The sequence below is a fragment of the Crinia signifera genome, chromosome 7 (assembly GCF_055691185.1).
Source record: "Crinia signifera chromosome 7, ASM5569118v1, whole genome shotgun sequence".
In the NCBI taxonomy this organism is placed as follows: Eukaryota; Metazoa; Chordata; class Amphibia; order Anura; family Myobatrachidae; genus Crinia; species Crinia signifera.
The window spans coordinates 175087810-175115409 of NC_139223.1; the positions used below are offsets into that span (position 1 = coordinate 175087810).

Here is a 27600-nt window from a genome sequence, read left to right on the forward strand (position 1 = left end):
ACCACTCCTGCGTTGAATGCTATAGTAGAAATCAGCCCAGACTCTAGCCCTGGGGCTGCTGGAAGATTTGGGGTAGGGGCACAATACCCAAGTTGTTATGGGTGATTTATTTATTGCACAGTGCCCTGAGGGTGGGAAGTCTCTGCCGATTGTCATCTGGTACACAGTCCAAGAACCATTGTGTATACATGTATGCATGGCAAGGAACAGCCTTGAGAGTGCACCACCAATCCCAAGTGCACCACCACAATTATCAGATGCTCCGAGTAATGAGTCAGCCTGGTGAGGCTCTTCTGTATATCAGAGGGAACAATGCGGCACCCTTTGCTTAGCAATTTTTACGCTCCCTGCCATGCTTATGCAAATTAAGGGGCACACGAATCCAGACACAGAGGGGGAAATTTACTAAAGAAAATTTGTAAAAAATAGGTGTATTTGTATTTAGAAATACATTTTTTTTTTACATTTACTATCCCGAAAATACGGCAATTCGTATTCGTATTGATAGCACATCAATACGAATACGAATTGCCATATTTTCGGGATAGTAAGGGGGAAATTTACTAAAGGAAATTTGTAAAAAATAGGTGTATTTGTATCCAGAAATACACTTATTTTTGACATTTACTATACCGAAAATACAGCAATTCGTATTCATATTGATGTGCTATCAATACGAATACGAATTGCCGTATTTTTGGGATAGTAAATGTCAAAAATAAGTGTATTTCTGGATACAAATACACCTATTTTTTACAAATTTCCTTTAGTAAATTTCCCCCAGAGTCTGACCACCAGTGACTGGCAAACAATATATTGACAACGTAATAGAACTGGTGCAATGAAAGATGGTGTTGCTCTTGGCAACCAAAACAAATGGATACGCTGTCAACTAATAATACATTTGCTTTCACTGTCTAACTTGTGCTGTCAAACCAGAGCGAAATGCTGATTGCTTGCAATGATTTATTGCACATTTACAAACTGTTAGGAAACAACACAGAGATATAATATAAATGTGTATTTACAAACGTTCTCATTGTTAGGTGTCAACTGTACAAAGCAGGAAACGGAAGAAAGAAATGATCACAACTATATAAGGTAAATATCGGTGTCACCCAAATCGCTCAATCAGGAAGGTGTCTGCCTCCAGTAAGACAGGTCATGGGTTCTAATACGGGTCTAATCAGTAAGGTGTCTGCCTCCAGTAAGAAAGGTCATGGATGGGTTCTAATACAAGTAAGTCAGTACAGTAAGACAGGTCACTTTCAAAAATTATGTTTAGAATAAAGACAGTGACATCTATTGTCCTGCTAGGAGGGGGCGCCAACCACAGAACCAATATAGACAGCTTCAATTAACTAAATCAAACTTGCAGGTGAGTAGAGGTTCCCCCTTAAGAGCAGGAGCCTGGTGGCAGATGACTCAATTCCCTCTGGTACAGTATTTTAACCATTACCCACATCCTAACCCACCCCTCCAACAGCTTAACCCTAACTGCCCCCCCCCCCTCCCCTCACAGTAATTGACAGATATGCATCCTTCTAACCGGGACAAGTATATTGAGATTTATCTGCCAGACCGAAAACTACCAAATATCATGAATCTCTTGTGTCCAATTTATCTGAAATAATAAGATATAATAATGCAGAAGATAATTCACATCCACATGCTGTCCTCATGAATAATGCGTATGATTATAGTCCTGTACGCAGGTAACAGTTCCCCCCCGAGCAGAGGTGCTCTGGGAGAGGGGATCTCTTCCCTGCATTACTAGCCAGCAATTAAATAGTTATTGCTTAGAACAGCGACTGCAATGCAGCATTTCAGCTCACTCATAGGCTCTGCAGTGAGACCTTTTGCACGGCAATCGCTGCAATTGAATCACAATGAAAGAGTCTATTAATAAGGGTATTTACTCACCCTGGGCAAACACTGTGCATATAATTGGGCTCTGTGTCCAGAAAGACTAAACTCAGCAGCTTTGTGCTATTAGAGGAATACCTGCTGTCAGGCACCAGGTGTAACCGGAGTCATGTGTCACGAAATATGTGTCAGGAGGTGAGGATCTAGCAAACGTCAGCAAGAATGTAGCAGGACTGATGGTTTTAGGGAAAATGCAATATATCACTTCCAATTGTTATAGGGAAGACACAATTCATACGAGTCCTCTATTGCAAATGCCTGAAGGTATGGGAATCTTACAGCTAAAGGCCCTTATACGATTTGGATGAATCGGGGGCGTGAAATCGGCCCAAATCGCACTTGTAGACATCCGGTCCGACCCGATGTGCGGTCCCGTGCGCATCGGATCGGAGTCGGGAGGTCGGACGGGCTGCGCATAAGATTTGCTAAATCTTATGTGCAGCCCGGAGCCGTGCGGGCGGGGGATGCCGGGTAATACACAGCCGGGCGGAGGGAACAGGGGGAGGTGGCGTAGGGAGCCGGGCAGGTGAGGAAGCTGTTGCCCTCAGACGCACAGTGCCAGCGGGAGCAGGATGCCCGGCGCAGGGGAGGAGAAGACGCTGGCTGCCCGGGCAGCAGCAGGAGGAGCAGACAGCAGAGCACTTGGAAAAAAAAAGCCCATACAGATGAATAGGAAGCCATTGATTGGCTGAGACCTCTCTCAGCCAGAGTGCTCTGCTGTCTGCTCCTCCCGCCGCTGCCCGGCAACCAGCGTCTTCTCCTGCCCGGCGCCAGGCGCCCTGCTCCCGCTGGCACTGTGACTCGGAGCCTGGGCATCACCTTCCTCACCTGCCCGGCTCCCTATGCCACATCACCCTGTTCCCTCCGCCCGGCTGTCTATTAGCCGGCATCCCCTGCCCGCTGCCGTCCCCCGCACGGCTTCCACCCCTGCCCGACTCTCCGCAACAGCTCCCCCCGCCCAGCCAGTCTCAAGTCCCTCCTCCTGCAGCTCCCCGGGACTGCATATGATAAATCCATGCGATTTGACATATGCAAAACTTGGCACATCAAGTGTCTAATCGTGTGTCCCCCTCCCGGGGAGCTGCAGGGGAAATCAGGTCCGACTTGTCCCCAGGACAAGTCGGACTAATGTAAGGGGGCCTTAACATCATGCAGCAGATGCATCTAGAGTAACTCTGCAAATATAATCATTAACGGCTTTTTACCTGGGCCCGGGTATGTTCAAGGGGCCCAATAGGGGCTTGTCCCATCCCTCCATCATGGACAGCAATGTCATAGAGAAATGTCAGCAGTCAGTTCTCTCGCTTTATGTGTGCTGTGCAATGGGGGATGTATTTGCACTCTACTACCCCCCCCCACCCCCCCACCCCCACATCTACCACTCTGGCTAACCACCGGTACCACCCTCTAGGCGACACAGATGCACATTTTGCGTAGCATATTTTTATACTGCTAGTAAAAACGGGGCCAAACCACACCTCCCTGTGATAGCCACACCCTCTCCCAGTACTGGGGCCCGGCCCAGCTGTCAACAGCCCTGCTTGCACATTACTTTTCTAATGGTTAATTACATCTCCAGACCCACTAATATTAAGTTTCCATCTAATGTATGTACAGAGAACTGCAGCAGATATGGAGAATGTAAGCTCTCACGGGCAGGGCCCTCTCTCCTCATGCGCCTTTCTTAGAATATATAAACCTCTGCCACCCTGATGATTGCTTCAGTGTCCTATCCCCTGATGCAACTATCCATATTAACCATGTACTTGTCCTAAACTGTCTTGTACTGTAATTTGTTATCTGTTTTTGCTCATTTATGTATTGTCAGGCACTGCAGAACCTTTGTGGCACCATATAAATAAACAATAATAATATTAATAATTCATTGGGGGCTACTTTATTGCCAAATTTACCAAGCAACTAATGCCATCTTCATATGGGATACGTAACACTAGGTCTACAAGCGTTAGGTCAACACCACTAGGTCAACATGCCGGAAGGTCAACATGACTGAAGGTTGACATAGTTTAGGTCGACAGGGTCATTAGGTCAACACAAGTGTTGATCGACATGGGGAAGGTTGACAGTCAAAAGGTCGACATGGGGTTTTTCACCTTTTTTTTTGAGCCGACATGTGCCGACAGGCGGTATTTCATGCCCTACCATCCACTAGGGTGTGGTGGGAGAATAAAATAGTGTGCCGAGCATAGCGAGGCACTGTGCCTGAAGCATGGCAAGCGGTGCTGCTTTTCGGTGTCCATGTCGACTGTGTCGACATTCGGGACAAAAAAGTGAAAAACTTCATGTCGACTCTTTGACTGTCAACCTTCCCCATGTTGACCTAATGCTTGTGTCAACTTAATGACCCTGTCGAGCACCGATCCCTGTATGTGATTTTTAATATATCCGGATATTCTTTAATTTCTTATCGCAGTGGTAATAAATTATAATTATTGGCTCAGATACCAGATAATTATTAACAAGCCCCTTTAAAATCGCACACGTAACTTTTTCATATTATACGACACATAACTCAAATTGTTATGTCTGTTAGTTTTAGAATGTTCTCTACACGGGTCGGACTAAGTATACAGACAATGGACCAGATCGCTGTATGATCATTTATTTATCCACGGCTCCATAGCAAAGCCTCTTACTGCTAGTCATTCTGCATTATGCAATTGCCATAGGGCGTAATACAGTCCTGTTGGCAAGGCTGCACTTTTTGTAGATGGACAGTACCATGCTAAACTGCAGGTGGGGCAGATGCAACATGTGCAGAAAGAGTTATGCTGGGCATACATCAAGGCGATTTGGTCCGATTTTGGCCGATTGCGACCAATCGGCCCGTTAAATCGGACCAAATCGCCTCTCCCTGACATGTAGTCGGGTCCGATGCGCGGTCCCGTGCGCATCGGACCCGACTAGGTGGTCGGACCGGCTGGCCGTCCGACCACCCGTTCTGGGACGGGCGCTAAGCAGTGACGCATGCTATCCATCACAACGGATCGCATGTGTCCCTGCCGCCGGAAGGACCCGGCGGCTTGCAGTCCATCGGGTGTCCGTACACTGCTGCGAGACGTCGCAGGCAGTGTATGGGCACCATTAGATTTGGGTGGGGTGTGATCAAACTGAAATCTAAAATGCAGTGTAAAGAATAAAGTAGCCAGTATTTACCCGGCACAGAAACAAAATAACTCCCCCCAAAATCTAACTCTCTCTGCACCTGTTACATCTGCCCCACCTGCAGTGCAGCATGTTTTTTTCCTAACAGGTCTGAATGAGGCCCATGGTTACCATCCAGGTAGAAAAAGCTGAAGGTGTAGAGACGCTGATGTAATTGAAAGAAATGCAAATGACAGGACTACAAGCGACAATGGCCTCCATAAGAGCGATATCACACACGTATGGAAGCCTGAGTGGGTTGGACACGTGATGGATTGTGAGAATATAATTAGACACCTCTGGTGATAATGACTCATGATGAGGGATCAGCAGGCACAAATACAGACTTACCCCTTGCTGTAGTCAGTGTCCTTCTTCCGGATGAAGAGTCGAACTCTGTAGAACTGCAGATATCAAAAGCGCGTCACCTAGCAACACCGGAACACGGGATAAAAGTAGGAATTAGTTTTGTTGCGCAGTTCACAGTCTTTCATCCAAAGAGCATTCGCTGCTGTAGCTGCCCACATAATGAGGTGAAGGTGGCTATACCGTAACCGTACCACTGGCAGAGCCGGCATTGGTCACATTGCAGATTATCCGTTCACTACAGATACTGGGAAAGCTTCAGCGATACTGGTCTACATATGTCTCCTACTGAGGTCAGGGCTGAATACTCATTATGGGCCAGATGTAATAGGCGAAATGTGATAAAGTGGAGAGTGATAAACTACCAGCCAGTCAGCTCCTAACTGTTATGTTACAGGCTGTGTGGTTGAAAAATGACAGTTATGAGCTGATTGGCTGGTTGTTTATCACTCTCCACTTTATAACTTTTTAGCACATCTGACGCTAACACTGATTCACAGAACAACGTCGCTGTCTCCATTTGTGTGTGTGTTTATGGGATGCAGTCAAAACCCCGACGGTCAAAATCCCAACAGGGTCAAAATACCGACAAGGACAAAATCCGGACAAGGTCAAAATCCTGACATTTAAAATCCCGACAAGGTCAAAATACCGACATATAGAATGTACAGGTGAAACAGTCAACATGACTTTCTGTCGACAGGACGCGAGGTCGACATGGGTTTAGTGTGCCGAGCGCAGCGAGGCACCGTGCCCGAAGCATGGCGAACGATGCGAGGGGCTGCGGATCACTTCCAACTGTGTCCATGTTCACCGTGTCGACATTCGGGTAAAAAAAAACAGTGTAAAAAAACCCATGTCGACCTCGCGACCTGTCGACAAAGTCATGTTAACTATTTCACCTGTACATTCTATATGTCGGTATTTTGACCTTGTCGGGATTTTAAATGTCGGGATTTTGACCTTGTCGGGATTTTAAAAGTCGGGATTTTGACCTTGTCGGGATTTTAAATGTCGGGATTCTGACCGTCTGGATTTCATACCTAATCCGTGTTTATGTTTGGATGAGTGTGTGTGTGTTTGTTTGGATGAATGTGTGTGTGTTTATGTTTGGATGAGTGTGAGTGTGTGTGTGTGTTTGGATTTAGATTTGTGTGTGTGTTTATGTTTGGATGAGTGTGTGTGTGTGTTTGGATGAGTGTGTGTTCGGATGAGTGTGTTTGCAGGTGTGTGCGCCTGAGTATAAGCAATACAATTTAAACCAGGGTTGCCGACTTTATTATTCTCCTCTCCGGGAGAAGCCCGGAGAGGAGAGTTTCAGCAGCCGCTCAGGGGGCGGGGCTTATGCGTGACATCACTAAGCCCCGCCCCATGATGGTAAAACACCAAATTCACGGATCTCAGTGGAGGGGGCGGGGCTAAAATGATGCGATTGTGCCGTTTTAGCTCCGCCCCCTCCTCTGAGACCCGAGGATTGCGTCATTTTAATGGCGCGATCCGGGGGACAGCGGGGGGTCCCCCCTGAATCCGGGAGGGTTGCCCACCCTTCCGGGGGGCCGGGAGGCCGTCCCAATTTTCGGGAGACTCCCGGAAATTCCGGGAGGGTCGGCAACCCTGATTTAAACACTGTGGGGAAAATGTATTAAGATGGGACTTCTAGTTCACATTAGATGTTGCTATGGGCAACCAATCAGAATCTACTTCTTATTTATATTGCACCTTCTAGAAGTTAAGCGATAGAATGTGATTGGTTGCCCATCTTAGTAAATTCCCCCCCTGTATCTCTAACATAGCGGGTGGGCGGTCTCATCCACTATATCGCTGTGTGGCGTATGCTGTTTTCTGTTTATGCAGAGACAGTCAGATATAACTGCAGAGATAACTTATTCCCAGACACGTATCCCCGGCCTTAGGGTACGGCTAGCCTATATCTGTCAGTATCCAAGGAGATTTACTTCAACAGAACGTCACCGACGGGCACATTATTCAGAACAAATGCCATGTAACACATTTCCCTCACATGTTTAATATATGTTTTGTTTACCTATAGTCATCAAGGGCCGTCCCATGACTTCATAGTGACAAGAGAGCGGGGAACACACCAACAAGTGCATTCAACATTAACTTGGAAAAGTCAAACGAAGCAAATCGGTAACATAGTCTTCCCAATCTATAAATTCTAGACAGTATTCATTTTGTGGGGAAAGAAATGATGGCAAAAAAAAACAAAAAAAAGCACCAGAAACATGCTTCATCAATTTACACCCAGATCCTCCACCAGACTGTGGGGGATATTCAATACCCGCCACTATTTTCGACAGGGGAAATAGTAGGGTGCCCCTATTCAATGCTGTCTTGCCCGACAGCATTGAAAAGACAGAGCGACAGAACGGGGGCCATCTTTAAAAGCTGTTGGGCCCGTTTTGCCGAGAACGGCCGTAAATTGTCGCGATTACAGCCGTATCTCGATAATCTACGTGCGTTTAAGCGGACACGCCCCCCTTTTTGCCGATTGGCACGCAGCACATTGAATCCCACCTGCCCAAGCAGGTATCGGCACACCTGCGTCTGCAGGAGTACGCCCAGCATTTTTATGGGCACATTCGTGAAACACTGGGGGTTCCCCAGTTCCGCCCCCTGTCTGCCCTCTTACCACCCGCCAATGAGCGGACGGTCTGGCGATAGTGAAACTCACCAAAGACGTTGGCTCCCGGGGTTTGAACATGCGCATATCATCGTATACATTAGGCTGTGTAGGGCGGTAATTTCTCTTGTTATCTCCCTCCTCATAATCCTAAAGATGATCTCGTGTTGGTGCACTGAATTGTAAAAAGAGGGACCTGGTCCCTTCAGTTAGCAGATGTGAATGTAACCTTGTTGATACTGCCTTATGCATGTATGGAAAATAATTGGACGCCACAAATTAAAAATGACCAAACTTTTGGCAGCACGCTGGTTCCTTGGATTATATTTAATGAGCTACTTTAGAGAATTATATTTGTCTTCAAGTACAGTACCATCTATTTTCCTGCAGGTGTCACTATTACAACTGATGCCTACAGAAAGTATCCGGTTGGTGAAAGATTTACTACAGCGCACCTTTACCAGGCAAAGCCTTACATCGATCGAACTGTATGCTGGCACTTGTGGTGGAACTAGCATGCACTATAAATTCGAACCTCAAACTTAAAAGTTTGATTTCCCCTATCATAAAACCACATGCAATCTGTGGAAACCACGCACAAAGCAGCTGTTTAGTAAATATCTCCCTAAGGCTTTATTCAAAATGGTCATTGTCTGTTTAGAAGACTGCATCCACTGCTCCTTCCTTGGAGAGGAGACACAGCTTTGTCATTGGGTAAATGCAGCTCTGCCCTAAATCCCAGCCTGGTGCTGCGGGTGGAGGCGTAGCATGGAAATGACAAAGGCATCATCCCTCAGCGAGGTGTCCTGAGACTGCAATTTCCCACAGCCAGATCTCTAGGGAAACAGCTATTAGGTAGTAAGCACTATGGAGAAATAGAGACTTTAAGGCTAACTGCTGGGGTCACGGTGGAGGAACACGCATCACATAGGTACTGTACAATAATATTACCAGCCTACACCAGTATAAAAGGTTTGGTCTTAGATTTTGAAATGTGGTGGCAGTTGAAGTGGGCATTATACACAGGCAGGATATAGGTGGTGGTAGAGATGTGGTGGCAGCTGAAGTGGGCATTATACACGGGCAGGATATAGGTAGTGGTAGAGATGTGGTGGCAGCTGAAGTGGGAATTACACACAGGCAGGATATAGGTAGTGGTAGAGATGTGGTGGCAGCTGAAGCCGGCATTATACACAGGTAGGGTATAGGTGGTGGTAGAGATGTGGTGGCAGCTGAAGTGGGCATTATACACAGGCAGGGTATAGGTGGTGGTAGAGATGTGGTGGCAGCTGAAGTGGGCATTACACACAGGCAGGATATAGGTGGTGGTAGAGATGTGGTGGCAGCTGAAGTGGGCATTATACACAGGCAGGATATAGGTGGTGGTAGAGATGTGGTGGCAACTGAAGTGGGCATTATACACAGGCAGGGTATAGGTGGTGGTAGAGATGTGGTGGCAGCTGAAGTGGGCATTACACACAGGCAGGGTATAGGTAGTGGTAGAGATGTGGTGGCAGCTGAAGTGGGAATTACACACAGGCAGGATATAGGTAGTGGTAGAGATGTGGTGGCAGCTGTAGTGGGCGTTACACACAGGCAGGGTATAGGTAGTGGTAGAGATGTGGTGGCAGCTGTAGTGGGCGTTACACACAGGCAGGATATAGGTAGTGGTAGAGATGTGGTGGCAGCTGAAGTGGGCATTATACACAGGCAGGGTATAGGTGGTGGTAGAGATGTGGTGGCAGCTGAAGTGGGCATTACACACAGGCAGGGTATAGGTGGTGGTAGAGATGTGGTGGCAGCTGAAGTGGGCATTATACACAGGCAGGGTATAGGTGGTGGTAGAGATGTGGTGGCAGCTGAAGTGGGCATTACACACAGGCAGGGTATAGGTGGTGGTAGAGATGTGGTGGCAGCTGAAGTGGGCATTACACACAGTCAGGGTATAGGTGGTGGTAGAGATGTGGGGGCAGCTGAAGTGGGCATTACACACAGGCAGGGTATAGGTGGTGGTAGAGATGTGGTGGCAGCTGAAGCTGGCACTATACACAGGCAGGGTATAGTGGTGCTAGAGATGTGGTGGCAGCTGAAGCTGGCATTATACACAGGGAGGATATATATATATATCCGATATGATGCTTTTTATGCACGTGGGTGTGTGCAAACATCGTTTTACAGCCTACACTTTGCCCCAGCGCGTCTATAGTTAAGCTCCAGAATTTAAAGCTGGCATCAATTACCTCCTCTGGATTTCATGCTCATTTGCATAGTATTACCCATAATTCCTATTACATTTACTAATCTCTCCCAAATTGAATCTGGGCTCAGCAGATGCAGCATGCGCTGCAGCCTTTGTGCTGCATGAGGTGTGATGTGTGCACAGGTCACAATGTCACACACCAGAACCCTCCCACCGTAAGCCTACTGCTAAGCCGAACTGTTAATGTTATCACATTTCTGTCATTTCTGGAAGAAGATAAAAGATGGTTCTATAAATATTAATACACTAAAATTATGGTACAGAGATTGTGTTAATATATTGTAGCGAATGCCCAGTACATTCAGCTTGGGCTTGTAGGACAGTGGTCAGGGAAGAGGGGTAAATTACCCCAAATGGGGTAAAAGTGAAATTCCTGGGGGGTAATGGACGGTCGCACTGCAGAGGCACAGCCGGGCATGCCTATGTATCTCGATGCCTGCCTTGCTGTGTCTCAGCAGCGAGACCGTCCATTACCACCTGGAATTTCATTTCATTGCAAATAGGATCTATATATAGATTCTATATTAATGCCCAGCTATGTGTGTTACAGTACTGTAGTGTACAAGGACCTGAGGCAGTGCAGTGCGGGCTATGTGTGTTACAGTACTGTAGTGTACAAGGACCTGAGGCTGTGCAGTGCGGGCTGTGTGTGTGTTACAGTACTGTAGTGTACAAGGACCTGAGGCTGTGCAGTGCGGGCTGTGTGTGTGTTACAGTACTGTAGTGTACAAGGACCTGAGGCAGAGCGGGTTGTGTGTGTTACAGTACTGTAGTGTACAAGGACCTGAGGCAGTGCAGTGCGGGCTGTGTGTGTTACAGTACTGTAGTGTACAAGAACCTGACGCAGTACAGTGCGGGCTGTGTGTGTTCTAGTACTGTAGTGTACAAGGACCTGAGGCAGTGCAGTGCGGGTTGTGTGTGTTACAGTATTGTAGTGTACAAGGACCTGAGGCAGTGCAGTGCGGGCTGTGTGTGTTACAGTACTGTAGTGTACAAGGACCTGAGGCTGTGCAGTGCGGGCTGTGTGTGTGTTACAGTACTGTAATGTACAAGGACCTGAGGCTGTGCAGTGCGGGCTGTGTGTGTTACAGTACTGTAGTGTACAAGGACCTGAGGCTGTGCAGTGCGGGCTGTGTGTGTTACAGTACTGTAGTGTACAAGGACCTGAGGCTGTGCTGTGCGGGTTGTGTGTGTTACAGTACTGTAGTGTACAAGGACCTGAGGCTGTGCTGTGCGGGTTGTGTGTGTTACAGTACTGTAGTGTACAAGGACGTGATGCAGTGCAGTGCGGGCTGTGCGTGTTACTGTACTGTAGTGTACAAGGACCTGACACAGTGTAATGCATCAGGCCCTTGTGTATGCCTCGGGCCCTGCCTTCAAGTCCGCTCGCTTCTTCAGCAGACTTGTCATCTAGTTGCTCCGCTATCTCGGCAGAGCGCAGTCTGTACTGCCGCTGCGGCGCTGAGATTCTTTGCCTGGTTATAGGTTCCTGTCAAGGTATACACATCTCTAGTCTAGGGGGAAAACATTTCCACAGACTATAACTCTTATCATCTTGAAATACTGACACTAACATACCTCCGAACATTGGAGTGATAGGAAGAGGTACACCAACATTTTGGGGGCGTGGACTAGTGGCAAGGGGGGATTGGCCTATAAGAGCGCCCCATTTTCGTTGCTGTGGGGGCATGGCCAGCGGCTCTGTAAGGTAAGTCGTTGGCGGTGACGCCTTGTTAGGTAGCGCAAGTTATATCTAAACAGAGGGCTGGGGACTATTCACATTGCAGAGGCTGACTATCTACTAACAGGGACCTCTATAACCCCCAATGGTAATGTTTGGTAAATGACTGTTTTGTGGCTTCCACAGTCAGTAAATCAGGACATGAGAGTAACAGCTATTCTCCTACAATATAATGTAGAGGGACCAGCTACAAAGGCTGGGAAATTACACATGTATTAAGTATGGCTATTTGCAGGGCCCCTGCATTGCTATTGTGGTACGTTACACTGTGTACATCACACACCGCAGCATGCCTGGCGTTCCTGCATTCATTACTCTGCTCTGTGGTGCTAGCGAAAAAAATGGCTTGTTTGTCTACGGCTAAAAAACACACAAGGAGTACAGTGTAGTAATATCAGGGCCATCTTTTCCACTGGGCTGGGTGGATTTCTACCCGGGGTCCCCCACACGCATAGGGGCCCCAAAGCAGCCACAGGCAGGGCAAAGGAAAAATAAAAAATAAAATGTTGCTTATGGCAATCCCATTGGCCGGCATCTCTCCTCCCCCTGTCTTCCTCCTCTAGTATTCCTCTCACCTGGCCTCCCCTTACCCTCCCACTCCACAGCCGTACTCTAACTACCCCTCCTGCAGCCTAACCCTCCCTGCTAGTACCTAACCATCATACTCCACCACATAAACATACCCCCCCTCCCCTGCAGCCTAACCCTCCCTGCTAGTACCTAACCATCATACACAGCCACATAAAAATACCCCCCTCCCCTGCAGCCTAACCCTCCCTGCTAGTACCTAACCATCATACACAGCCACATAAACATACCCCCCCCTCCCCTGCAGCCTAACCCTCCCTGCTAGTACCTAACCATCATACTCCACCACATAAACATATCCCCCTGCAGCCTAACCCTCCCTGCTAGTACCTAACCATCATACTCCGCCACATAAACATACCCCCCCCCTGCAGCCTAACCCTCCCTGCTAGTACCTAACCATCATACTCCACCACATAAACATACCCCCCCCTCCCCTGCAGCCTAACCCTCCCTGCTAGTACCTAACCATCATACTCCGCCACATAAACATACCCCCCTCCCCTGCAGCCTAACCCTCCCTGCTAGTACCTAACCATCATACACAGCCACATAAACATACCCCCCATCCCCTGCAGCCTAACCCTCTCCGCTAGTACCTAACCATCATACTCCGCCACATAAACATACCCCCCCCCTCCTGCAGCCTAACCCTCCCTGCTAGTACCTAACCATCATACTCCGCCACATAAACATACCCCCCCTCCCCTGCAGCCTACCCCTCCCTGCTAGTACCTAACCATCATACTCCGCCACATAAACATACCCCCCCCTCCCCTGCAGCCTAACCCTCCCTGCTAGTACCTAACCATCATACTCCGCCACATAAACATACCCCCCCCCTCTTGCAGCCTAACCCTCTCCGCTAGTACCTAACCATCATACTCCGCCACATAAACATACCCTCCCTCCCCTGCAGCCTAACCCTCCCTGCTAGTACCTAACCATCATACTCCGCCACATAAACATACCCCCCCCCCTCCCCTGCAGCCTAACCCTCCCTGCTAGTACCTAACCATCATACTCCGCCACATAAACATACCCCCCCCTCCCCTGCAGCCTAACCCTCTCTGCTAGTACCTAACCATCATACTCCGCCACATAAACATACCCCCCCCTCCCCTGCAGCCTAACCCTCTCCGCTAGTACCTAACCATCATACTCCGCCACATAAACATACCCCCCTCCCCTGCAGCCTAACCCTCCCTGCTAGTACCTAACCATCATACTCCGCCACATAAACATACCCCCTCCCCTGCAGCCTAACCCTCTCCGCTAGTACCTAACCATCATACTCCGCCACATAAACATACCCCCCCTCCCCTGCAGCCTAACCCTCCCTGCTAGTACCTAACCATCATACACAGCCACATAAACATACCCCCCCTCCCCTGCAGCCTAACCCTCTCCGCTAGTACCTAACCATCATACTCCTCCACATAAACATACCCCCCCTCCCCTGCAGCCTAACCCTCCCTGCTAGTACCTAACCATCATACTCCGCCACATAAACATACCCCCCTCCCCTGCAGCCTAACCCTCTCCGCTAGTACCTAACCATCATACTCCGCCACATAAACATACCCTCCCTCCCCTGCAGCCTAACCCTCCCTGCTAGTACCAAACCATCATACTCCGCCACATAAACATACCCCCCCTCCCCTGCAGCCTAACCCTCCCTGCTAGTACCTAACCATCATACACAGCCACCTAAACATACCCCCCCTCCCCTGCAGCCTAACCCTCTCCGCTAGTACCTAACCATCATACTCCGCCACATAAACATACCCCCCTCCCCTGCAGCCTAACCCTCCCTGCTAGTACCTAACCATCATACTCCGCCACATAAACATACCCCCCTCCCCTGCAGCCTAACCCTCCCTGCTAGTACCTAACCATCATACTCCGCCACATAAACATACCCCCCCCCTCTTGCAGCCTAACCCTCTCCGCTAGTACCTAACCATCATACTCCGCCACATAAACATACCCTCCCTCCCCTGCAGCCTAACCCTCCCTGCTAGTACCTAACCATCTTACTCCGCCACATAAACATACCCCCCCCTCCCCTGCAGCCTAACCCTCCCTGCTAGTACCTAACCATCATACTCCGCCACATAAACATACCCCCCCCTCCCCTGCAGCCTAACCCTCTCTGCTAGTACCTAACCATCATACTCCGCCACATAAACATACCCCCCCCTCCCCTGCAGCCTAACCCTCTCCGCTAGTACCTAACCATCATACTCCGCCACATAAACATACCCCCCTCCCCTGCAGCCTAACCCTCCCTGCTAGTACCTAACCATCATACTCCGCCACATAAACATACCCCCCCCCCTGCAGCCTAACCCTCTCCGCTAGTACCTAACCATCATACTCCGCCACATAAACATACCCCCCCTCCCCTGCAGCCTAACCCTCCCTGCTAGTACCTAACCATCATACACAGCCACATAAACATACCCCCCTCCCCTGCAGCCTAACCCTCCCTGCTAGTACCTAACCATCATACACAGCCACATAAACATACCCCCCCTCCCCTGCAGCCTAATCAAAATCTCTTCTAAATTTAGCAAAGGGCAGCTTAGTATGACTGTGAAGCGTGGCAGGATGTACAAGCAAACTCGTCCTTTAATGGACAAAACCATGCTGCACTGCAGCTGGGGCAGATGTAACATGTGCAGAGAGAGTTAGATTTGGGTGGGGTGTGTTCAAACTGTTACCCTGCACAGAAATAAAATTACTCAACCAAATCTAACACTCTGCACATGTTACATCTGCCCCACCTGCAGTGCACATGGCTTTGTTTATTAAAGAAGGATTTTGCTTTTGCAACCCAACCAGAATCACCCCCATAGGACGGAACCTGCTTCAGAGATGGGTGCCCTGGTTTATTATATAGTGGAGCATTATTAAACAGTATTTATCTAAAACCAAGACTAAACATGTATCACCCCCGAGAAAGTCTACAAATAACATTGTATTTTACTTGCTTTTTTACCACACTTATCAAACGATCCTCGTACATAGCTTACTTATAAACCGTGTTCCCTGCTTTGCTCTTTCTGAGAATTACTAAGAAACATGATTGTAAATTCCCTCACAATACAGGTCCCTGTTTATGCCAATAGTTATTAAAATGTTCTGGCAGCGAGTGTAAAGGAAGCGGCACAGAGGGAAAGGCAGGTTCCTCTACCTCCTACCTGCGTGATGGAGACCAACTGGGGTCATAAATGCTTTTAACACGTACAATGGTTTTACAGTATTTCATTCTTTGCACTGATTTAACTACTGAAAGCTTTGAGGCTCATACAGAATGATAGAATGACTATATAGATGCTGACGGTATGCTTCAATTCACCAAACTTTATATATTTGGTATGATAGTTAATATTTACAGGTAAATGACCAGAAATACACGTTTTCTCTGTAATCGGACATCCAGCATCTGGCTTAAATAGGTATCCGCGAAAACAATAAAATAATTCCACACCTCCTACACCCCTGGGCTGCAGCCTAGATACACACTGTGATGCTCCCGCACATACCTGTAGTTATTGACCCTCTCCCTTATCTGTCCGGTACCGGTGAGGCAGGGCCTCGTTAACCCTGTAAAGTCACACCACCCTCCGTTGGCATCGCCAAGTGTGTAAGCACTTGCTGGCGCTGTGCCGGGTCCCCGCAGCCACCAATATCAATGGGTCCACAGTGTGGACTCCCTAGTGTGTACCTGGCATACGTACATGTGTCTACTCCTATTTAAGTCAAAACAACAATGGGCAGGATTCAATGCCGCCAGCGAGGGGGTTAAATGGCGAGGATGGCCGAAAACAAGCCATCCTCTCCGTTAACAGCCTATTCAACGCTCCGGAGGAATCCTAGCTGTCAGAGGATGATGAGGATTCCCCCAAATGACAAGGTTTGCGGCTAATGCAGGGAGCCCGCTGCATTTAGCCGCAAGTCTTGCCGTTTTGGTGGCCGGACACGCCCTTTCCACATTGCTGTAAAAACCCAGAGAGGTGGAAAAGGCGGGTGCAGGGGGGTCAGTTGCACGCTGTGACGGTGCTCAATCAGCACTGCTCACTGTCACCGCTCGATAAAGAGCATTGATTACGCCCAATGCGTGTATTCCCCAGGCCCCGCCCACTACAAAAACTCTAGCTTCAGTTCCTTTGTATTTTTTTTTTACCTTTTCCACATCAACTTTTCATCATGCTGACCTTTTTCGACATAATAAACCATTCCCTTATGAAGAAAGCCTTTATGCTATTAATATAAGCAAGACCCCCCAACTCTTTCTCTCTCCCTGTCTCACAATATCTCTCTCTCTCCCCATCTCACGCTCTCTCTCTCCCACTGTCGCGCTCTCTCCCTGTGTCACACTCTCTCCCTGTGTCACGCTCTCTCTCTGTCATGCTATCTATTTACCCATCTCACACTATCGCTATCTCTCTCTATATCTATCTCTCTCCCTGTCTCAGGCTATCTCGCTCTCTCTATCTCTCTCCCTGTCACGCTATCTCTCTCCATGTCTCCCCCCCCCCTCTCTCTCTTGCTGTCACGCTATCCCCCTCTCCCTCTCTCTCTCCCCGTCTCCCTCTCTCTCCCTGTCACACTATCCCCCCCTCTCTCTCTCCGTCTCTCCCTCTCTCTCTCCCTGTCACGCTATCTCTCTCCATGTCTCTCTCTCTCCCTCTCTCCGTCTCTCTCTCCCTGTCACACTATCCCCTCTCTCTCTCTCCCTGTCACACTATCCCCCCTCTCCCCCTCTCTCTCCCTTTCTCCGTCTCTCTCTCTCTCTCACGCTATCTCTCTCCATGTCTCTCCCTCTCTCTCTTTCTCCCTGTCAAGTTATCTCTCTCCATGTCTTTCCCTCTCTCTCCCTGTCACGCTATCCCTCTCCATGTCTCTCCCCTTCTCCCTCCATCTCTCTCTCTCCCTGTCACGCTATCCCCCCTCTCTCTCTCTCCCGGTCTCGCTATCCCCCTCCCCCTCTCTCCCTGTCTCGCTATCCCCCTCTCCCTGTGTGTGTCTCTCTCTCCCTGTCACGCTATCCCCCCTCTCTAGCTCTCTCTCCCTCTCTCCCTGTCATGCTATCCCTCTCCCTCTCTCCCTGTCATGCTATCCCTCTCCCTCTCTCCCTGTCATACTATCCCTCTCTCTCTCTCACTGTCATGCTATCCCTCTCTCTCTCTCCCCCTGTCATGCTATCCCTCTCTCTCTCTCTCTCTCTCCCTGTCATGCTATCCCTCTCTCTCTCTACCTGTCATGCTATCCCTCTCTCTCTCTCACTGTCATGCTATCCCTCTCTCTCTCTCTCTCCCTGTCATGCTATCCCTCTCTCTCTCTACCTGTCATGCTATCCCTCTCTCTCTCTCTACCTGTCATGCTATCCCTCTCTCTCTCACTGTCACGCTATCCCTCTCTCTCCCTCTCTCCCTGTGTCTCGCTCACTGTCACGCTATCCCCCTCTCTCTCTCTCTCTACCTGTCATGCTATCCCCCTCTCTCTCTCTCTCTCCCTGTCATGCTATCCCCCTCTCTCTCTCTCTCTCCCTGTCATGCTATCCCTCTCTCTCCCTGTCATGCTATCCCTCTCTCTCTCCCTGTCATGCTATCCCTCTCTCTCTCCCTGTCATGCTATCCCTCTCTCTCCCTGTCATGCTATCCCTCTCTCTCTCTACCTGTCATGCTATCCCTCTCTCTCTCTCCCTGTCATGCTATCCCTCTCTCTCTCTCTCTCTACCTGTCATGCTATCCCTCTCTCTCTCTCTCTCTCTCTCTCTCTCTCTCTCTCACTGTCATGCTATCCCTCTCTCTCTCTCTACCTGTCATGCTATCCCTCTCTCTCCCTCTCTCACTGTCATGCTATCCCTCTCTCTCTCTACCTGTCATGCTATCCCTCTCTCTCTCTACCTGTCATGCTATCCCTCTCTCTCTCTACCTGTCATGCTATCCCTCTCTCTCTCTCTCTCTCCCTGTCATGCTATCCCTCTCTCTCTCTACCTGTCATGCTATCCCTCTCTCTCCCTCTCTCACTGTCATGCTATCCCTCTCTCTCTCTACCTGTCATGCTATCCCTCTCTCTCTCTACCTGTCATGCTATCCCTCTCTCTCTCTCTCTCTCTCTCTCTCTCTCCCTGTCATGCTATCCCTCTCTCTCTCTCTCTCTCCCTGTCATGCTATCCCTCTCTCTCTCTACCTGTCATGCTATCCCTCTCTCTCCCTCTCTCACTGTCATGCTATCCCTCTCTCTCTCTACCTGTCATGCTATCCCTCTCTCTCTCTCCCTGTCATGCTATCCCTCTCTCTCTCTCCCTGTCATGCTATCCCTCTCTCTCTCTACCTGTCATGCTATCCCTCTCTCTCTCTACCTGTCATGCTATCCCTCTCTCTCCCTCTCTCCCTGTCATGCTATCCCTCTCTCTCTCTCCCTGTCATGCTATCCCTCTCTCTCCCTCTCTCACTGTCATGCTATCCCTCTCTCTCTCTCTCCCTGTCATGCTATCCCTCTCTCTCTCTCCCTGTCATGCTATCCCTCTCTCTCCCTCTCTCTCTCTACCTGTCATGCTATCCCTCTCTCTCTCTCTCTCTCTCTCACTGTCATGCTATCCCTCTCTCTCTCTCTCTCTCTCTCTCCCTGTCATGCTATCCCTCTCCCTCTCTCCCTGTCATGCTATCCCTCTCTCTCTCTACCTGTCATGCTATCCCTCTCTCTCCCTCTCTCACTGTCATGCTATCCCTCTCTCTCTCTCTACCTGTTATGCTATCCCTCTCTCTCTCTCTCCCTCTCTTCCTGTCATGCTATCCCTCTCTCTCTCTTTCTCTCTCTCCCTGTCACGCTATCCCCCCTCTCTCCCTGTCATGCTATCCCTCTCTCTCTCTCCCTGTCATGCTATCCCTCTCTCTCTCTCTCCCTGTCATGCTATCCCTCTCCCTCTCTCCCTGTCATGCTATCCCTCTCTCTCCCTGTCATGCTATCCCTCTCTCTCTCTCTCTCTCCCTGTCATGCTATCCCTCCCTCTCTCTCTATCTCTCCCCCCCTGTCTCGCTATCCCCCTCTCCCTCTCTCCATCTCTCTCTCTCCCTGTCATGCTATCCCCTCCTCTCTCCCTCTCATGCTATCCCTCTCTCTCCCTCTCTTCCTGTCATGCTATCCCTCTCTCTCTCTCTTTCTCTCTCTCCCTGTCACTGTTTTTGGCAAATTCACTTGGCACTCACAGAGTTAAGTACATTTGTTGTCACTCACCACCTGCATTCACCAAACAGCTTAGTGAATATCGGCCGTAAGAATGTTTTTTCTTTGTTGCCTATTTAACGTCTAGATAAAGATAATACAGGTCGGGTCTCCCTTATCCGTGTCTTCCAAAAACCGAAATATTTTGAAAACTGTGGTTTTTCAGAATATTTCAGGGGTGTTTTTTTGTTTCCCCCCACACACACACACACACACACACACACCCCACCCCATCTCAGGTCCCAGGGGTGCATTGCGCAAGTGCGCGGGCTCACACCCGCTGATGTCACCGGAGCGCCTGTGCACAATGCACCCCTGGGACCGGAGATGCTGCTGAAGAGGATCCTGAAGCCCGCCTTGGACCCCGGGGGACACTGTGGACATAGGGGGACCATGGGGGCACCACCAGGGGACCAGGTAAGTATGGAAAAAATATATACATATGTTCAAATCTGAAAAAATCCCTTATCCAAAATGCTTGTGGTCCCGAGCATTTCGGATAAGGGATACTCAACCTGTAGTTCAGGGCTGGGCAACACCGGCCCTCCAGATGTTAGTGAACTACACATCCCAGCATGCCTTGCATCAGTTTCAGCATGGCCACATAACAAAACTAATGCAAAGCATCCTGGGATGTGTAGTTTACTAACATCTGGAGGGACGGTGTTGCCCAGCCCTGCTGTAGTTGGTTATGACCTTCCATCCATATCCTAAAATCATAGGTGTTTATTTACTAAGATAGGAGTTATATTGAAGGTGGGCTGTTGCTATGGGCAACCAATCAGATGCTATCTATTATCTTCTAGGCGGTGCTAAATAGATAAGCAGCAGTTTCCGATTGGTTGCCCATAGCAACATCCCATCAGGGTATGCTGATCGCAAAATCCACTTGGGCAGGGACTGATGTGAACGATTACAAAGTGCTGCAGAATATGTAGGTGATATACAATAACTAGTAATAATAAATAATATGGCTTTCAGATTTATCTTTTTCCTTCAGGTGATGACATCATAAGATCTGTGCAGGTAAACACTTTATCAAACACTAATCTTTCAACATTAATATAGTGTATGGAAGATATTACTCCATTTTTCAAGCTTGGTGACGTAACCCAATTTATCAGGCATTTTCATGGAATCTTTGCCATCTTTGCATGCTCGGGTATCCAGTTGCTGTACGCATGATGTTTCGCCGGGCTAAACAGGAAGAGATGACTTTACTATAAGCAAACGGTTTCATTGGAAATGGTTGTCCCGGCAACAGATATTCTTAAACCCCGCCCCGTTAAATCGGCGCTAAACAATGCAATAGCATTTAAAAGAAAACCTTTAATAATAAATAGGCCCCTCGCTGTTTAGATCACAGTCTGACAGACATGAAAGTTCTCCGGTTCTAAAGGGGAATTTTGAAATGTCAGAGACAGATCTGGGAATATAATGTATGACAACTTCTGACACCAATTTAGCCGAAGGATTTATGGCATTTGATGATACTGTACTCTGCGCTTGTCACCTCTCTGGACCAAATCTCAGATAACAGACCACAGGCTTCCAAGCTTCTTATCTGGAACTTAATAATATGATCCATCATTTGTCACAGTCTGGTGTGAAATTAATTACTCCCCATGTCCCATTCTCTGCTTGCATTGGCTAAACAAAGAGATATCTTTTGTGGGGTCATTTGTAAGAATCTTGCTTGATGAAGGCCTAAAAGCAGCGGCGGACTGGCCCTCAGGGATACCCGGGGAATCCCCAGAGGGCCCTACAGCCTGAGGGCCCCCTTCCCTTACTCCAAATCTTCTGTATCAGTTACCTGGTTAAGCAGGACCACCAATAAACATGGGTGCTTAGTTTGCCCTATAGAAACTATACTAAGATTTGACTTATGGTTGCCCAAGCATCTACACCCACTCTGGTGGCTGACCACACCCCCTTAAGCACAGGCCCCTACCTTGGTGGGCCCTCCATGATCCACTCTGACTGAAAGTTATCTGATTGTTATTTTTTTGTATCCTAGGCATGACATATCTATTCTTTTCCTATTGCCCACTTTTTAGCATTGTACAAAAGCATTGTTGTGTGTGTAGTGACATTAAAAAGTAAGGCATCGTCTTCACTACAGCGGTCATAAAGTGATTCTTCAATTCTGCTCTAGAATTCGGAGTGCCGGATTTATCATAATTAGCACCGGTCGTGTCTGCAGTCTTTGCACAGTGAATTTATTCACTGAGATATTTGCTGTTATGTTAAACTTGCCACCAAGAGGTGAGAACTACGGAGCCTGGAGATGGGATGCAAGTTGTGCCTGGGTGCACAGTACAGTGCTGCATTCCCGGATTACAGGCTTCAATGTATAGTCTGGTTTGAGCTGCATTTTTTGGTGTTTACTTCTGTAATTAACCCTTCATCATCATAATGACCTGTAATGTTACCTTGTATAGGAAATATAATCTTATTTTTTACACATTTTTTATTTGAATTTATATAACAAATGTGAGCGCCGCTGCCATCTTTAGTGGAAATTTTGGGCATCTCTCACAGAGATGTTGGCACGGATTAAAAGATCATTGCAGAACTTCTTTCAGGTGACCGCATATGCACAGCGGACATTTCCGGCAAGAGTTCCGGGGGAATTGTCCCCCGACTGCAAATGCCATGAGTAACCCGTAGCCTAAAATGCGCTACCACCATCTTCATCCCCCTACGTTTTTCTTCCCATACCTGTGCTATATGGACCACATGAAAGGCCACCATGCACCTATCAGGAGGCGGACCACTTGTAGATGCAAAATACAATCTCATGAGGATGAGCACAGAAATCAGCCTCTGATTCCGATTGGCTGAGTGTGACTGAATCCCTCCCACTGATACTATTAGAAGTGTTGCTACTGGAACCTATCTATATGATTACACTGATACTTGTAATCAGTCAGTAAAACAAGAGTTGATTTATTAAAGGGGAAGACAAATGGATGTGTATATTTATTTCAACCTAATTAATACTTTCATTTTATTTTCCTAGTTTTAATTGAGTTTTGCATAGTAAATGTGACTTAATTATTTATTAATAACACTGGGCATTATTCTGATCGGAGCGGCCAAACGTGCGTACGTTCGCCATTACCGCACGCTAGCCGTACGCGGCCGTTAGGGTTAAGTCCACCCACAAATCAGCCGCTTACGTACGGCCAGAAATACCGTAGAAGGGGAGTGGCGTACAAATGAGCGTACGGCAACGTACGCGGACGGCCCAGCCCTTACACTCCGACAACTGGCGTACAACTGAGCGTACGGCGCCGTTTACGGATGTCTCTCGTCCGTCTTCCCACCGCCTTCTTGCGGAGATCTGAGCGTACGCCAGCTTGCACGGACGGGTCCCTATTGTTTTCAATAGAAAAGTCAGCTTATGTCACCGCTCGTGAGAGTGAGCGTACGTCCGTGTACGCTGACATACCCTTCATATATATGGACCTGCAAATCTTGCCTTTCAACTATAATTATGAAAATTAATTAATTGATTGAATTAATTAATGTGCAAAATAGTGGTCATGGGCTTAAAACATTGCTGAAACATCCTTTGTAGGTGTTAGATGTGGTTTATGTTATTGTATCCTAAATACAAAACCTATGTTAGTATTAGAGTGAACACGTTGACACATGTCGACTTGTGTAGATTGAGTGTGCTACTGCGTAAAGTCTATGAAAGCACGTAGTGAATGTGTCTGTTTAGCAAATACCTACCTTAGCGTATAAAAAGATTCTTACCTTAAATTAAACAAACCTTTAATTGTGGAGAAGTATAGAAACATAAGCTTCCAATGTGTTTGCGTGCTGTGTGTGTGGCTTGCAGGCAGTGAAATCATGGTTTGGACTTAATAGACTGCAGCATTGCTTATTACATTCAGGTGTATGTGTTTGAGTAGTAATCAGCGTTAATTAGCCAACTCAGGCGCACGCTGGCATGCGGTATCTGTAGGGGTGGTTTGAGCTGGCGGTTGGTGGCCGCCTGTTTGGTGTCCGAAATGAACGGTGCCTTAGTCGATCGTGCGGTAGTAGCACCGCTCATTTTTGGTGCACAGCCCCGTGTACGCCCATATTTACGCCCATTTTCCCTCATTATTTCGGCCGCTCCCATCAACACGCCCCTATGCCGCCCCATTACCCGTACACTCGCGTACAGGTTTTTTCGCACGTTGAGAGCCCGGCCGTAAGCGTTGTGGAGCGTTCGCGCCGGCGCATTAGCGTATCTGCACATGCGCAGATCATGAAAAACCCCGGGACGTACGCGTACGGCCCGGCCGCTCCAACCAGAATAAGGCCCACTGTCCAGACATAGACAGACTATACTATGCATAAACTACTGTATGTAAAGTTACATTAGCGGTTACTACTACCACTGTACAGTTCCATCTCCTAGTATTTTCAGGCACATCCGCTACTGTTCTCTCCTGCTGTAACCCAGGCACATATACTACTGCTCTCTCCTGCTGTAACCCAGGCACATATACTACTGCTCTCTCCTGCTGTAACCAGGCACATATACTACTGCTCTCTCCTGCTGTAACCCTGGCACATATACTACTGCTCTCTCCTGCTGTAACCCAGGCACATATACTACTGCTCTCTCCTGGTGTAACCCAGGGACATATACTACTGCTCTCTCCTGCTGTAACCCAGGCACATATACTACTGCTCTCTCCTGCTGTAACCCAGGCACATATACTACTGCTCTCTCCTGCTGTAACCCAGGCACATATACTACTGCTCTCTCCTGCTGTAACCCAGGCACATATACTACTGCTCTCCTGTGTAACCCAGGCAAATATACTACTGCTCTCTCCCAGTGTAACCCAGGCACATATACTACCGCTCTCTCCCGGTGTAACCCAGGCACATATACTACTGCTCTCTCCCGGTGTAACCCAGGCACATATACTACCGCTCTCTCCTGCTGTAACCCAGGCACATATACTACTACTCTCTCCCGGCGTAACCTAGGCACATATACTACCGCTCTCTCCTGCTGTAACACAGGTACATATACTACTGCTCTCTCCTGCTGTAACCCAGGCACATATACTACTGCTCTCTCCTGCTGTAACCCAGGCACATATACTACTGCTCTCTCCCGGTGTAACCCAGGAACATATACTACTGCTCTCTCCCAGTGTAACCCAGGCATATATACTACTGCTCTCTCCTGCTGTAACCCAGGCACATATACTACTGCTCTCTCCCGATGTAACCCAGTTACATATACTACTGCTCTCTCCTGCTGTAACCCAGGCACATATAATGCTGCTCTCTCCCAGTGTAACGCAGGCACATATACTACCGCTCTCTCCCGGTGTAACCCAGGCACATATACTACTGCTCTCTCCCGGTGTAACCCAGGCACATATACTACTGCTCTCTCCTGCTGTAACCCAGGCACATATACTACTGCTCTCTCCCGGCGTAACCTAGGCACATATACTACCGCTCTCTCCTGCTCTTACCCAGGTATATATACTACTGCTCTCTCCTGCTGTAACCCAGGCACATATACTACTGCTCTCTCCCGGTGTAACCCAGGAACATATACTACTGCTCTCTCCCAGTGTAACCTAGGCACATATACTACTGCTCTCTCCTGCTGTAACCCAGGCACATATACTACTGCTCTCTCCTGCTGTAACCCAGGCACATATACTACTGCTCTCTCCCGGTGTAACCCAGGTACATATACTATTGCTCTCTCCCGGTGTAACCCAGGCACATATACTACTGCTCTCTCCTGCTGTAACCCAGGCACATATTCTACTGCTCTCTCCTGCTGTAACCTAGGCACATATACTACTGCTCTCTCCTGCTGTAACCCAGGCACATATACTACTGCTCTCCAGTGTAACCCAGGCACATATATTACTGCTCTCTCCCAGTGTAACCCAGGCACATATACTACCGCTTTCTCCCGGTGTAACCCAGGCACATATACTACTGCTCTCTCCCGGTGTAACCCAGGCACATATACTACTGCTATCTCCTGCTGTAGCCCAGGCACATATACTACTACTCTCTCCCGTTGTAACCTAGGCACATATACTACCGCTCTCTCCTGCTGTAACACAGGTACATATACTACTGCTCTCTCCTGCTGTAACCCAGTCACATATACTACTGCTCTCTCCTGCTGTAACCCAGGCACATATACTACTGCTCTCTCCCGGTGTAACCCAGGAACATATACTACTGCTCTCTCCCAGTGTAACCCAGGCATATATACTACTGCTCTCTCCTGCTGTAACCCAGGCACATATACTACTGCTCTCTCCCGGTGTAACCCAGGCACATACAGTATACTACTGCTCTCTCCCGGTGTAACCCAGGTACATACTGTATACTACTGCTCTCTCCCGGTGTAACCCAGGTACATATACTACCGCTCTTTACTGGCGTTACCCAGACACATATACTACTGCTCTCTCCCAGTGTAACCCAGGCACATATACTACTGCTCTCTCCAGGTGTAACCCAGGCACATATACTACTGCTCTCTCCCTCTGTAACCCAGGCACATATACTACTGCTCTCTCCCTGTGTAACCCAGGTACATATACTACTGCTCTCTCCCGGTGTAACCCAGGTACATATACTACCGCTTCCTCCTGCTGTAACCCAGGTACATATGCTACTGCTCTCTCCTGGTGTTACCCAGGTACATATACTAATGCTCTCTCCTGGTGTAACCCAGGCACATATACTACTGCGCTCTCCCAGTGTAACCCAGGCACATATACTACTGCTCTCTCCTGCTGTAACCCAGGCACATATACTACTGCTCTCTCCTGCTGTAACCCAGGCACATATACTACTGCTCTCTCCCAGTGTAACCCAGGCACATATACTACTGCTCTCTCCTGCTGTAACCCAGGCACATATACTACTGCTCTCTCCCGGTGTAACCCAGGTACATATACTACTGCTCTCTCCTGCTGTAACCCAGGCACATATACTACTGCTCTCTCCCAGTGTAACCCAGGCACATATACTACTGCTCTCTCCTGCCGTAACCCAGGCACATATACTACTGCTCTCTCCTGCTGTAACCCAGGCACATATACTACTGCTCTCTCCCGGTGTAACCCAGGTAGATATACTACTGCTCTCTCCCGGTGTAACCCAGGCACATATACTACTGCTTTCTCCCGGTGTAACCCAGGTACATATACTACCGCTCCCTCCTGCTGTAACCCAGGTACATATGCTACTGCTCTCTCCTGGTGTTACCCAGGCACATACTGTATACTACTGCTCTCTCCCGGTGTAACCATGGACATATACTACTGCTCTCTCCCGGTGTAACCCAGGCATATATACTACTGCTCTCTCCAGATGTATCCCAGGCACATATACTACTGCTCTCTCCCGGTGTAACCCAGGCACATACAGTATACTACTGCTCTCTCCCGGTGTAACCCAGGTACATACTGTATACTACTGCTCTCTCCCGGTGTAACCCAGGTACATATACTACCGCTCTTTACTGGCGTTACCCAGACACATATACTACTGCTCTCTCCCAGTGTAACCCAGGCACATATACTACTGCTCTCTCCAGGTGTAACCCAGGCACATATACTACTGCTCTCTACCTCTGTAACCCAGGCACATATACTACTGCTCTCTCCC

The 27600-nt window shown here is 48.5% G+C and overlaps 1 protein-coding gene across 14 annotated transcripts in view; it reads right to left on the bottom strand.

The window, feature by feature from the left end:
* Positions 1 to 27600, bottom strand: part of MAP2 (microtubule associated protein 2) — a 200299-nt gene that overhangs the window by 80544 nt on the left and 92155 nt on the right. For all 14 annotated transcript variants that reach the window (XM_083154442.1, XM_083154441.1, XM_083154436.1 and 11 more), the window contains one exon: positions 5443 to 5519. The gene's annotated coding sequence lies outside the window, so the exon portion shown is untranslated. The remainder of the gene's footprint in view (positions 1 to 5442; positions 5520 to 27600) is intronic.